Source organism: Bufo gargarizans, chromosome 6, assembly GCF_014858855.1.
Source record: "Bufo gargarizans isolate SCDJY-AF-19 chromosome 6, ASM1485885v1, whole genome shotgun sequence".
NCBI lineage: Eukaryota > Metazoa > Chordata > Amphibia > Anura > Bufonidae > Bufo > Bufo gargarizans.
This window is the reverse complement of record NC_058085.1, coordinates 247,397,730-247,408,272: the sequence shown is the minus strand read 5'-3', so window position 1 is coordinate 247,408,272 and position 10,543 is coordinate 247,397,730.

The window sequence follows — 10,543 nt, the reverse complement described above, 5'->3', positions numbered from 1 at the left end:
TATCTGATGGGCCCCTGATGTTCTTGATCTCCACCACCACAGCCCAGGACCCTGTGTTCGTTCATGTTGGCAACTTATCACCCTGGAGGGATTTACTTTTATTTGATAAAAGATCAAAAACAATTGTAAAATGTCTTTCTGAGGGCTTAGTGAAGGTTAACAGGTGACTTGATATGTGTCTCTACTACACAGTTAGTTCCACATATATACAGTTTTTTTTTGTCTGTGTCAGTGGCATTGTTCTTCAAAATACAGCATGTTCTAGTTGTAGAGTTTTTTTTTTATGAGTTTTCCCATAAGCTTAATTATATGACTATATTTTACTGATAATATGGACACAAGTATTGGGCCACCTACATATTACACCTAATATGGAGTTGATTCATCCTATTGCAGCCAAAACCGCTTCCACTTTTCTGAGAAGGCTTTCTACAAGATTGTGGAGTTTGTCTGTGGGAATTTTTGCCGGTTCACCCAGAAGACCATTTGTAAGGTCAGACACAGATGTTCGATGAAAGGGCCTGGCTTGCAATCTCCATTTCAGTTCATCCCTAAGGTGTTTGATAGGGTTAAGATCAGGGTTCTGCATGCACCAATCAGGTTTTACCACCCAAAACTTACCCAGCCATGTCTTTATGGACATTGTTTTGTGCACTGGGGCACAGTCCTGCTTGGACAGAAAAGGGCCTTCCTCAAACTGTTCTCAATTGAAAGCATGAAATTGTCCAAAATATCTTGGCATGCTGAAGCTTTAAGATTTCCCTTCACTGGAACTAAGGGGCCTAGGCCAAGCCCCGAAAAACAAATCCATAGAATTATCCGTCCCCCACAAAACTTTCGAATTGGCACACTTCAGGCAGACAGGTAGCGTTCTCCTGACATTTCCAAACCCCAGACTTGTCCATTAGACTGCCAGATAGAAAAGCCTGATTTGTCACTCCACAGAACATGTTTCCACTGCTACACAGTTCAGTGGCGGCATGCTTCACATTCGATGCTTGGCAATGTAGGCAGCTGCTCATCCATGGAAGGAAACCCATGCCATGAAGCTCCCAATTCACATGGTGTTTACAAGCCCCAAATGCCACATTGTAAATTCGAGATGTGTATAAAGCACTAGCCTTCTCATTGCATACTATTTACAAAATACTAGTACATATCTGTTATGGTGCCCTATTGATGAGAATGGCTACATTCACATGACAGTGAAAAACTGACATGTGACGGTTGTTTTTTTAACGTCTTAAGAACAATGGTAGTCTATGGGGTTATTTACAAAGCCATTTTTTGATGGGCAGTGAATAACGGACATAAAAAATAGGACCATACAATTGAAGGGGTCCACTTCTCAGAAAGGCATCAGTGAAAAAAAATGTCATGTGAATGTAGCCTAAATGTGTCCCACCAAGACAAGACTTTAAAAGGGATTGTCTCACTTCAGCAAGTGGCATTTATCATGTAGAGAAAGATAATACAAGACACTTACTAATGTATTGTGATTGTCCATATTGCCTCCTTTGCTGGCTGGATTCATTTTTCCACCACATTATACACTGCTCGTTTCCATGGGAAAAAGCTGGTGGCTGGGACTGCGAAAGTGCGCATAGGCTGGCATTTTTTCCTATAGTGTGCAAGCATGACCACCTCTGCTGGAGTGAAGATGGTCTTAACCATAGAAACAAGAAGTGTATAATGGAATGGAATTCGATGGAAAATGAACCCACCCAGCAAAGGACAATCCCAATACATTAGTAAGTGCCTTGGATTAACTTTATCTACATGATAAATGTCATTTGTTGAAGTGAGAGGACCCCTTTAGCGTCTGTCCAGGTTTTTATCTTGACATTTGCATTCTTACTGTTGACGGCCAAGGTAAGAAAATCGGCTATAGTTCTACTAAACATCTGAAAGTCTAAGACCATTACTCAGAAGTAGAGGAAAATCTTTAAAATTTCCATCAAGGGAAATACTGATAATTCTGCCCATTTACAGATTTATGAAATAGCTATATGTAACCACATGGGACGGGCTGCTTTGTATTGGGGCACCTTTTCATATCCTACTACACAGCAAACACAAGAAATGGAGTCAGAACTCCAGGATGGGACTTTGAGGCCTGCACGACTGCCACCGTCCAGCAGACCACAGTCACAGCACAGGGGTGTGTTATATATGGGGATCCTGTATTTGAGGGGTGATTTGACTGTCACTGTCAAGGGGTCATGAGAATGTTGTTGTTACAAAGGTCCATAAAATGACGGTTCATAGCAATTTTCCTCAATGTACTGTCACTTCATAGATCCAGACTTATTGCAGTCTTGGCACTCGTTTGCAAGTTTGGCACAAATCTGCAAGGCTTATTGATAAAAAAATAAAAGAAATGTTACTGTGTGCACATGCATTACTTGTGAGTGACTTGCACACCACCACAAATGACCTAGTATTTGCCCCAGGTGATATTTGTACAGGAGTGTCTTCAAAAAGCCCACTGTTGTAAGTATCCAAAGGTGGCTTGGCCTCCTCCTATGGAGTCTTCCAACTGGTCAACCTAAATAATAAATCCATCCTATGTAAGTAGGGTTGCATTCTTGTACTGCACAATAACATGTTTACTCCCTGACCCGGCTCCTGTTAATTGCACTATGACCTTTCACAAAATTGTGTATAGTTTCTAAAGCCTGAAAAACCAGTTAGACAGGACATAAACCTCTGTTTTTCACGCTGTGGGTTGACATTGTAACCTTTCTTCTTCAGGATGACAGAAGTGAAGTAGATTTAGTGGACAGTGTCCGTGAGATGGGCTGCACTCAAACATAAAGAGAAAACTCCCTGAAGGGTCAGCAGGTAGCCTTCTCTCAGAGAGTCCTAATTGTTGACTTTCTCTCAATACTTGACCATGATTAGAGTCAAATCTCTTTATGGTATCTTTGTGTATTGCAGGTTCAGAACCTATATTACAAATAATTGGAGGCTCACATAGGTATTTCTGCCACACATGTTCAATGATCTAATCCATTACGATCCACCAACTTTTTTTTTCCCCAGGCAAAAATGTTCCCTAGCTTGTGAATCTGGTTGCAGAAACTCTATTCATGTGAGTTGGATGCGGATTGGCACAAAACCTTTGCCAACATCTGCGTCCAATACTCAACATGTCAAGTTGTCTGCCATACGTCATCCAGAACTCAGATTTAGGGCTCAGGGACACAAGTATGTTATGGCTTAGTTCAACCTTGGAGTTGTATAGAGCCATAATCTGGTCCTCATAGACATCTATGTTTCTCTCTGTATGACTCAAATTTCATGAGATTTTTTTTAGAAAGAAACATAGTCATGGCATTTTCCACTGGACACCATATTACAGAAATATAGCTTTGTACCGAGCACTATATGGCAGCACACATGCCTGAATCAAGTATGGTAATTCAAGGTCCAGATGCAGAGTTAAGGCTCCTTTACACGGTCTGAGGAGAAGCCGATTGTCGGGAAAGAAGCGTTCCTTCCTGACAGTCGGCTGCTTGTTAAGTTGAGGTGAAGCACTGCATGTACACCCAGCGATCACCTCCACAGTTGGAGATTTTTCCCCATACAAAATCATTGTTCCTGGGCAGCGGATCTCTGTTTAGTTTGCACGATCTGCTGGCGGGAACGATGATTGAGGTGTCCACACCTCAGATCATTTCAGCAGATCATGGGGTGATCGGTGGGCCGTTTACAGGGGCTGATTATTGGGAATGAGCATCCTTCGGAACGTCCGTTCCCGATAATCTCCCTGATATCCGGGCCATGTAAATGCTACATAAGATCACATAATTGGTGGGAATAGCTTTATATGTGTAAGGAAATATATCTGTTAGTGACCAGCATTCTCCAGGATAAGGGAACACTAGTTAGATCAGGAGCAAATTGATGAGTCTTTGATCGGCTTTAGAAATATTCTGCAGGTATGGCAGAGTTTAGATACTGCACGTCTATTAGATTATTTTATATCAAGTGCTGTTCTATGATCACTGTATGTCGGTATTATTTGAGCATTGTAGAGTGGTATTTGGTATTATCACTGTACAAGATATTTTTGCGTGTGTAGAGGTAGCACGGTATAGCTCTGTATTTTTAGTTAACTGGATGTATCAATGCAAGGCAATGTTATTTGGGCACCATTATGTATAGTGTTACTTGGTCATTGGATGACAGCGCGCCTTATAGTAATGGGTGCCTGAGGAAGGTACTGCACGGGCACTATATGACATAAGCTAGGCTTCCACAGCAGCCTACCCTTTTTATTAGTACTGTCTATAAAAATATATCCAGAAGAATGCATGCCAAAAAGGACACACTTTGCCAATAGAGGCCTATGGGTTCTGTAAAGCATACGGATAGATACTTTTTACTGATCTATGGTGTAAATAAGTTTTAGGCTGATTTCTCATCTGTGTTTGGAAATACGTTTTCCTCTTTCATCATAGGACCAGAAATGCGGAATTCAAACTGTGAGGGATCCATCATGTCATGACGGACACTAAAGAGGTCCTGCGTTCCATCATGGTGTACCTCATTTTATCGGAAAAAGTAGAGATGCGTGTTGTACTATTTTTCCCTTCATACATAATGGAATTTGCTATGGAAGCTTTGAACAGAGCGTCCAATAGATGACAGAGCCTTGAACAGATATATCTGTATAACATCACTGCCAAAGTTCCACAAAATAGAATTACAACGTTTGTCACTTTTTTTGTCCTTTTAGTCGAGACTCTTTGTGATAAACATGTCCTGAGTCCCGCCGGCTCTCATTTCTCCTCTTCACTTTCTCTGGTCCCCCCTCCCTTTCTATCCTGGGGCTGTCACAATATTTGTGGACTTTGCTCTTCTCTGACAAACACATCCTGACACATTAACCAACTAGTTCTCCTCTACACAGTACATGCTATTGGGAAAAGGTAACTAATATCGAGAAAGTCTTCTCCGGTAGTATTCAAAGAGAATAAGCTGCATATTGATTGCAAAAAGAGTATAAATCCTAAATAAAATGTACCTTCAAGTGTTCACGGCTCATTAGCTCCTTATGAGGAATTGAGCCTATTCAGTAAAGCCATTTCCACCAGCAGACCACCACTGAGAGCAAGAGGAAGGCCTATAAACCTTTCCAGGGTCCATGTGGGTGCATTTTTTTGTTTAGGGGATGTTCACATGAAGAGGATAAAATTGGGATTTCCATTCATATTTCGTGCTCAGAAAATCTGCAGTGTATTACAGGACCTTCAATGTGGATGAGGATTTACCAAATGTCATCCACATGCTGCGTAAAAAAGTTATGTGGAAGTTGAAATGCAGTGTGGATTTTAAACCCACAAGTCAATTTACACTCCTCAATACTGAAATTGCAACACCAATAAGGACAAACCAGAAGGTTATGCGAAATTAGGAAGAAGCAGGTGTCACTAAGGCTACTTTCACACTAGCGTTCAGCAAAAACGCTTCTGTTACTGATAATACAACCACCTGCATCCGTTATGAACGGATCTGCTTGTATTATCTTTAACATTGCCAAGACGGATCCGTCATGAACTCCATTGAAAGTCAATGGAGGACGGATACGTTTTCTATTGTGGCAGAGAAAACTGATCCGTCCCCATTGACTTGCATTGGGGGTTATACCGGATCCGTCTTGCTCCGCTTCCTGGGACGGAAAGCAAACTACAACTCCACTATGGGAACGCAACTAAAGGGAATGGAATGCATTTTGGAGAATTCCGTTCTGTTCAGTTTTGTCCCCATTGACAATGAATCGGGACTCAATATGACAGAACTCAATACCGGAAAACTAAAAAGCTACTGTGAAAGTAGTCTAAGATCTGCAGATGATCACATTTTCAAGCATCTCGCTCTTATCGGTGTCATAAAAGGCAGGTAGAAAATAAAGTTTTTTAGCCAAAAGAAACCTCAAAAATTGGATCAAGTTGTGTCCGATGACTCCTGTTTGTCGACATGCCAATTATTGCCACTTGTCTCAAACTGAGAGGGACAGAATCCTTGAACTATGATACCGTTGTGTGCCATTCTGGCACATTGCTTGTGCCTAGGCTGAGTACTGAGCACTAATAATAATAATAATCTTTATTTCTATAGCGCCAACATATTTCGCAGCACTTTACAGTTCAGGGGTTCATGTACAAACAGTCGTAAATAACATAGCAACAGACAAGGCCATAATTAGAACAAGAGGAATGAGGGCCCTGCTTGTGCAACGGGCGCCTCCCCCCAGGGCCCTTTCTATCCTTTCCAGGTGTAGGAAATGCAGAGTATGGTGCAGCCTAAATTGTCTCTTTGTGTGTATGGCTGGACCCTTTGGCTCCAAAGCAATATATAGGGGGAATAATTGAGGGAGATGAAGAAATAACTTGAGTCCAGACCGTGAGATGAAGTTCAGTGGCAGATTTACTTGAATAAACATTTCTTCAAACAGTTTCAGGCTTTGTCTTGGTTTTAGCAGGCTTTAGCGTTAAACTGGCAGGCAAACTCAACTCTGCTCTATCCTTCTCTCACTCTGCTGTACTGACAAGCTAACTTGGTGTCTTTGTTTCCTCTTTATGTTGCACTTCACTCTTGTAGTCGGACTTATGTTCAGCCAAAAAGTAAGTTAGAATCCTGGCAGCTCCAACATGGAGTCTCAACCAGAACTGCCCCACCTCCTTCTGGTAGCCAGCAGGACTGGCCCACTTCTGCCCAAAGGGGGAGAATAGAATGGTAAGTTATATTCTCTCTAAGGATAGCTCTGCCATTTACGCTGCCACCTGCTGGTGAACCTGACACATTATATGTATGAAACAGTTACATAACAAGATTATGAATGCACATTGTGGAGAGGACCTGGAACAAAATACATAAGGGCTCTTTCACACCTGCGTTCTTTTCTTCCGGACTAGAGTTCCGTCGTCTGGGCTCTATGCCGGAAGGATCCTGATCAGTTTTATCCTAATGCATTCTGAATGGAGAGAAATCCATTCAGGATGCATCAGGATGTCTTCAGTTCCAGACCAGAACGTTTTTTGGCCGGAGAAAATACCGCAGCATGCTGTGCTTTTTGCTCCGGCCAAAAATCCTGAAGACTTGCCGCAAGGCCGGATCCGGAATGAATGCCCATTGAAAGGCATTGATCCGGATCCGGCCTTAAGCTAAACGTCGTTTCGGCGCATTGCCGGATCCGACGTTTAGCTTTTTCTGAATGGTTACCATGGCTGCCGGAACGCTAAAGTCCTGGCAGCCATGGTAAAGTGTAGCGGGGAGCGGGGAAGCAGCATTCTTACCGTCCGTGCGGCTCCCGGGCGCTCCAGAGTGACGTCATGGCGCACGGACTGTAAGTATACCGCTACCCCGCTCCCCCCTACTACTATGGCAACCAGGACTTTAATAGCGTCCTGGCTGCCATAGTAACACTGAACGCTTTCAGTTCACTTGCGTTTTTCCGGATCCGGCGTGTAATTCTGGCAAGTGGATTACACACCGGATCCGGACAACGCAAGTGTGAAAGAGGCCTAAGATGACACTGTGTTAGCCCATTAGAGATAGTAGCAGGGTGCATGAGTGGTAACACCACTCTGAGGTGTTACACTTGCAAGAGCTTACAATCCATGAGGAGATAGGTTTGACACAAAAGGTAAAAGTGCTTGTTTTGTACAATGGGCCAGCCATCTTCAGAAAATAGGGGAGTATATATAAAGCTGCATGAGCCAGTCACCAGCCGATATCTGTAGTACTTCTGGGTGCATGGGTGTGGTGGAGAGTATGGTGGAGGAACAGGTTCAGAAAATGATGATAAATGGGCTATATATGGAGAGGAGTTAGATCAGGGGATGTGATAGGCCACCCTAAAAAGATGTGTTTTTAGGGAGCATCTAAAACTGTGTATATTGTGATTAAGGCCTCATGCACACGACCGTTTTTTTTTTTGCGGTCCACAAAAACAGGTTCCGTAGTTCCGTGTCTGTTTTTTCTTCTGTGGGTCTTCCTTGATTTTTGGAGGATCCACGGACATGAAGGAAAAAGTCGTTTTGGTGTCCGCCTGGCCGTGCAGAGCCAAACGGATCCGTCCTGACTTACAATGCAAGTCAATAGGGACGGATCCGTTTGACGTTGACACAATATGGTGCAATTGCAAACGGATCCGTCCCCCATTGACTTTCAATGTAACTCAGATCCGACAGTATATTCTAACACAGAGGCGTTCCCATGGTGATGGGGACGCTTCAAGTTAGAATATACTACAAACTGTGTACATGACTGCCCCCTGCTGCCTGGCAGCACCCGATCTTTTACAGGGGCTGTGATCCCCACAATGAACCCCTCAGGTGCCGCACCTGAGGGGTTAATTGTGCGTATCATAAGCCCCCTGTAAGAGATCAGGGGCAGACAGGCAGCAGGGGGCAGACCCCCCTCCCTCCCCAGTTTTAATTTCATTGGTGGCCAGTGTGCGGCCTCCCCCCGATCCCCCCTCCCTCTATTGTATTAATTTCATTGGTGGCCAGTGTGCGGCCCCCCTCCCTCTATTGTATTAATTTCATTGGTGGACAGTGTGCGGCCTCCCCTCTCCCCCCCTCCCGATCATTGGTGGTAGCGGAGAGTTCCGATCGGAGTCCCAGTTTAATCGCTGGGGCTCCGCTCGGTAACCATGGCAACCAGGACGCTACTGCAGTCCTGGTTGCCATGGTTACTTAGCAATATTAGAAGCATCATACTTACCTGCTGCACTGTCTGTAATCGGCGGGGAGCTCCTCCTACTGGTAAGTGACAGGTCTGTGCGGTGCATTGCTCAATGATCTGTCACCAGTAGGAGGAGCTCCCGGCCGGACACAGACAGCGCAGCAGGTAAGTATGATGCTTCTAATATTGCTAAGTGACCATGGCAACCAGGACTGCAGTAGCGTCCTGGTTGCCATGGTTACCGATCGGAGCCCCAGCGATTAAACTGGGACTCCGATCAGAACTCTCCGCTGCCACCAATGATCGGGGGGGGGGGGGGGGCGCACACTGGCCACCAATGAAATTAATACAATAGAGGAAGGGAGGGGGGGCCGCGCAGGGGGCAGTCATGTCCACAGTTCGTAGTATATTCTAGCCTGAAGCGTCCCCATCACTATGGGAACACCTCTGTGTTAGAATATACTGTCGGAGCTGAGTTTTCACAAAGTGAAAACTCAGCTCTGAAAAATCTTTTATGCAGACGGATCTTCGGATCCGTCTGTATGAAAGTAGCCTACGGATCGCGGACGCGGATGACAATCTTGTGTGCCTCCGGGTTTTTTCACTGACCCATTGATTTGAATGGGTCTGTGAACTGTTGTCCGTCAAAAAATAGGACAGGTCATATTTTTTTGACGGACAGGAAACACAGTTCACGGACGCGGATGAACAACAGACCCATTGAAAGTCAATGGGTCCACAGAAAATCACGGAAAACGGAACAACGGACACGGATGCACACAACGGTCGTGTGCATGAGGCCTTAACCTAATTTCTTGGGGTAGGGCATTTCAGAGAACTGGTGCAGCTCGGGAGAGGTCTTGGAGCTGGGAGTGAGAGGTTCGGATTATGGCAGATGTCAGTCGTAAATCGTTTGCAGAGCGTAGAGCATGGGAAGGGTGGTAGACAGAGATGAGGGAAGAGATGTAGGGGGGTGCATTACTGTGGAGAGCTTTGTGGATGAGAACAAGCAGTTTAAATTGGATTCTATACTGTATTGGCAACCAGTGCAGTGACTGGCACAGAGTGGAGGCATCGGAGTAGCGGTTGGACAGTTAGGAGACCCTGACTGCTGCATTAAAGGGGTATTCCCATGGCGCCTTTTCATACTTACCTGCTGCCAGTGCGCCGTTCACTTCCTGGATTCTGACTGGGGGCTGGCTTCATCTTGATTGACGTCTTCTGCCATGCTGCGCGCGGGACTGAATGCGCACGACGCCGCGCATGCGCCATGGTGACTTATCCCTGACCAGTATAGTACAGAGCTGGTGTGCGCGTTCACGGCTCTGTACTATTCTGGCCAGGAAGAGGACACTATGGTGCATGTGCGGCAGCGTGCGCATTCAGAACAGCGAGCCGCCCGGCCGGGAGAAAAGGAGACTTCTGCGCAAACGCGGCCACCGGGATTCTGAAGACGAACCGTGGTCGTAACCACGGGAGACCAAATGACAACAATGAGGTAAGTGGGGATGAATTTTCACCTATAGGGCTGGAATTGGTTAATCAAATATATTTACAAAAACATATTTAACAGTGATCATTATGATGGGAATACCCCTTTAAGGATAGATTGGAGAGGGGAGAGTCTGGTGAGGGGGGAGTCCTATTGGGGCTGTGTAGAGAGAGAAGAGGAGAGTATTCTACATTGTGTGTCCCGATGGTTGGAAAAACAATGAGAAACTGGAATGACAGCAAGAAGTGCACAGAGATCAGATCTTCTGATTAGGAGAATGGCACGCAGGGATCCCTTCTGTACTGTAGGTGAAATTAGACATCCCATCCCAAACCTGGGGTGACAAACCATGAG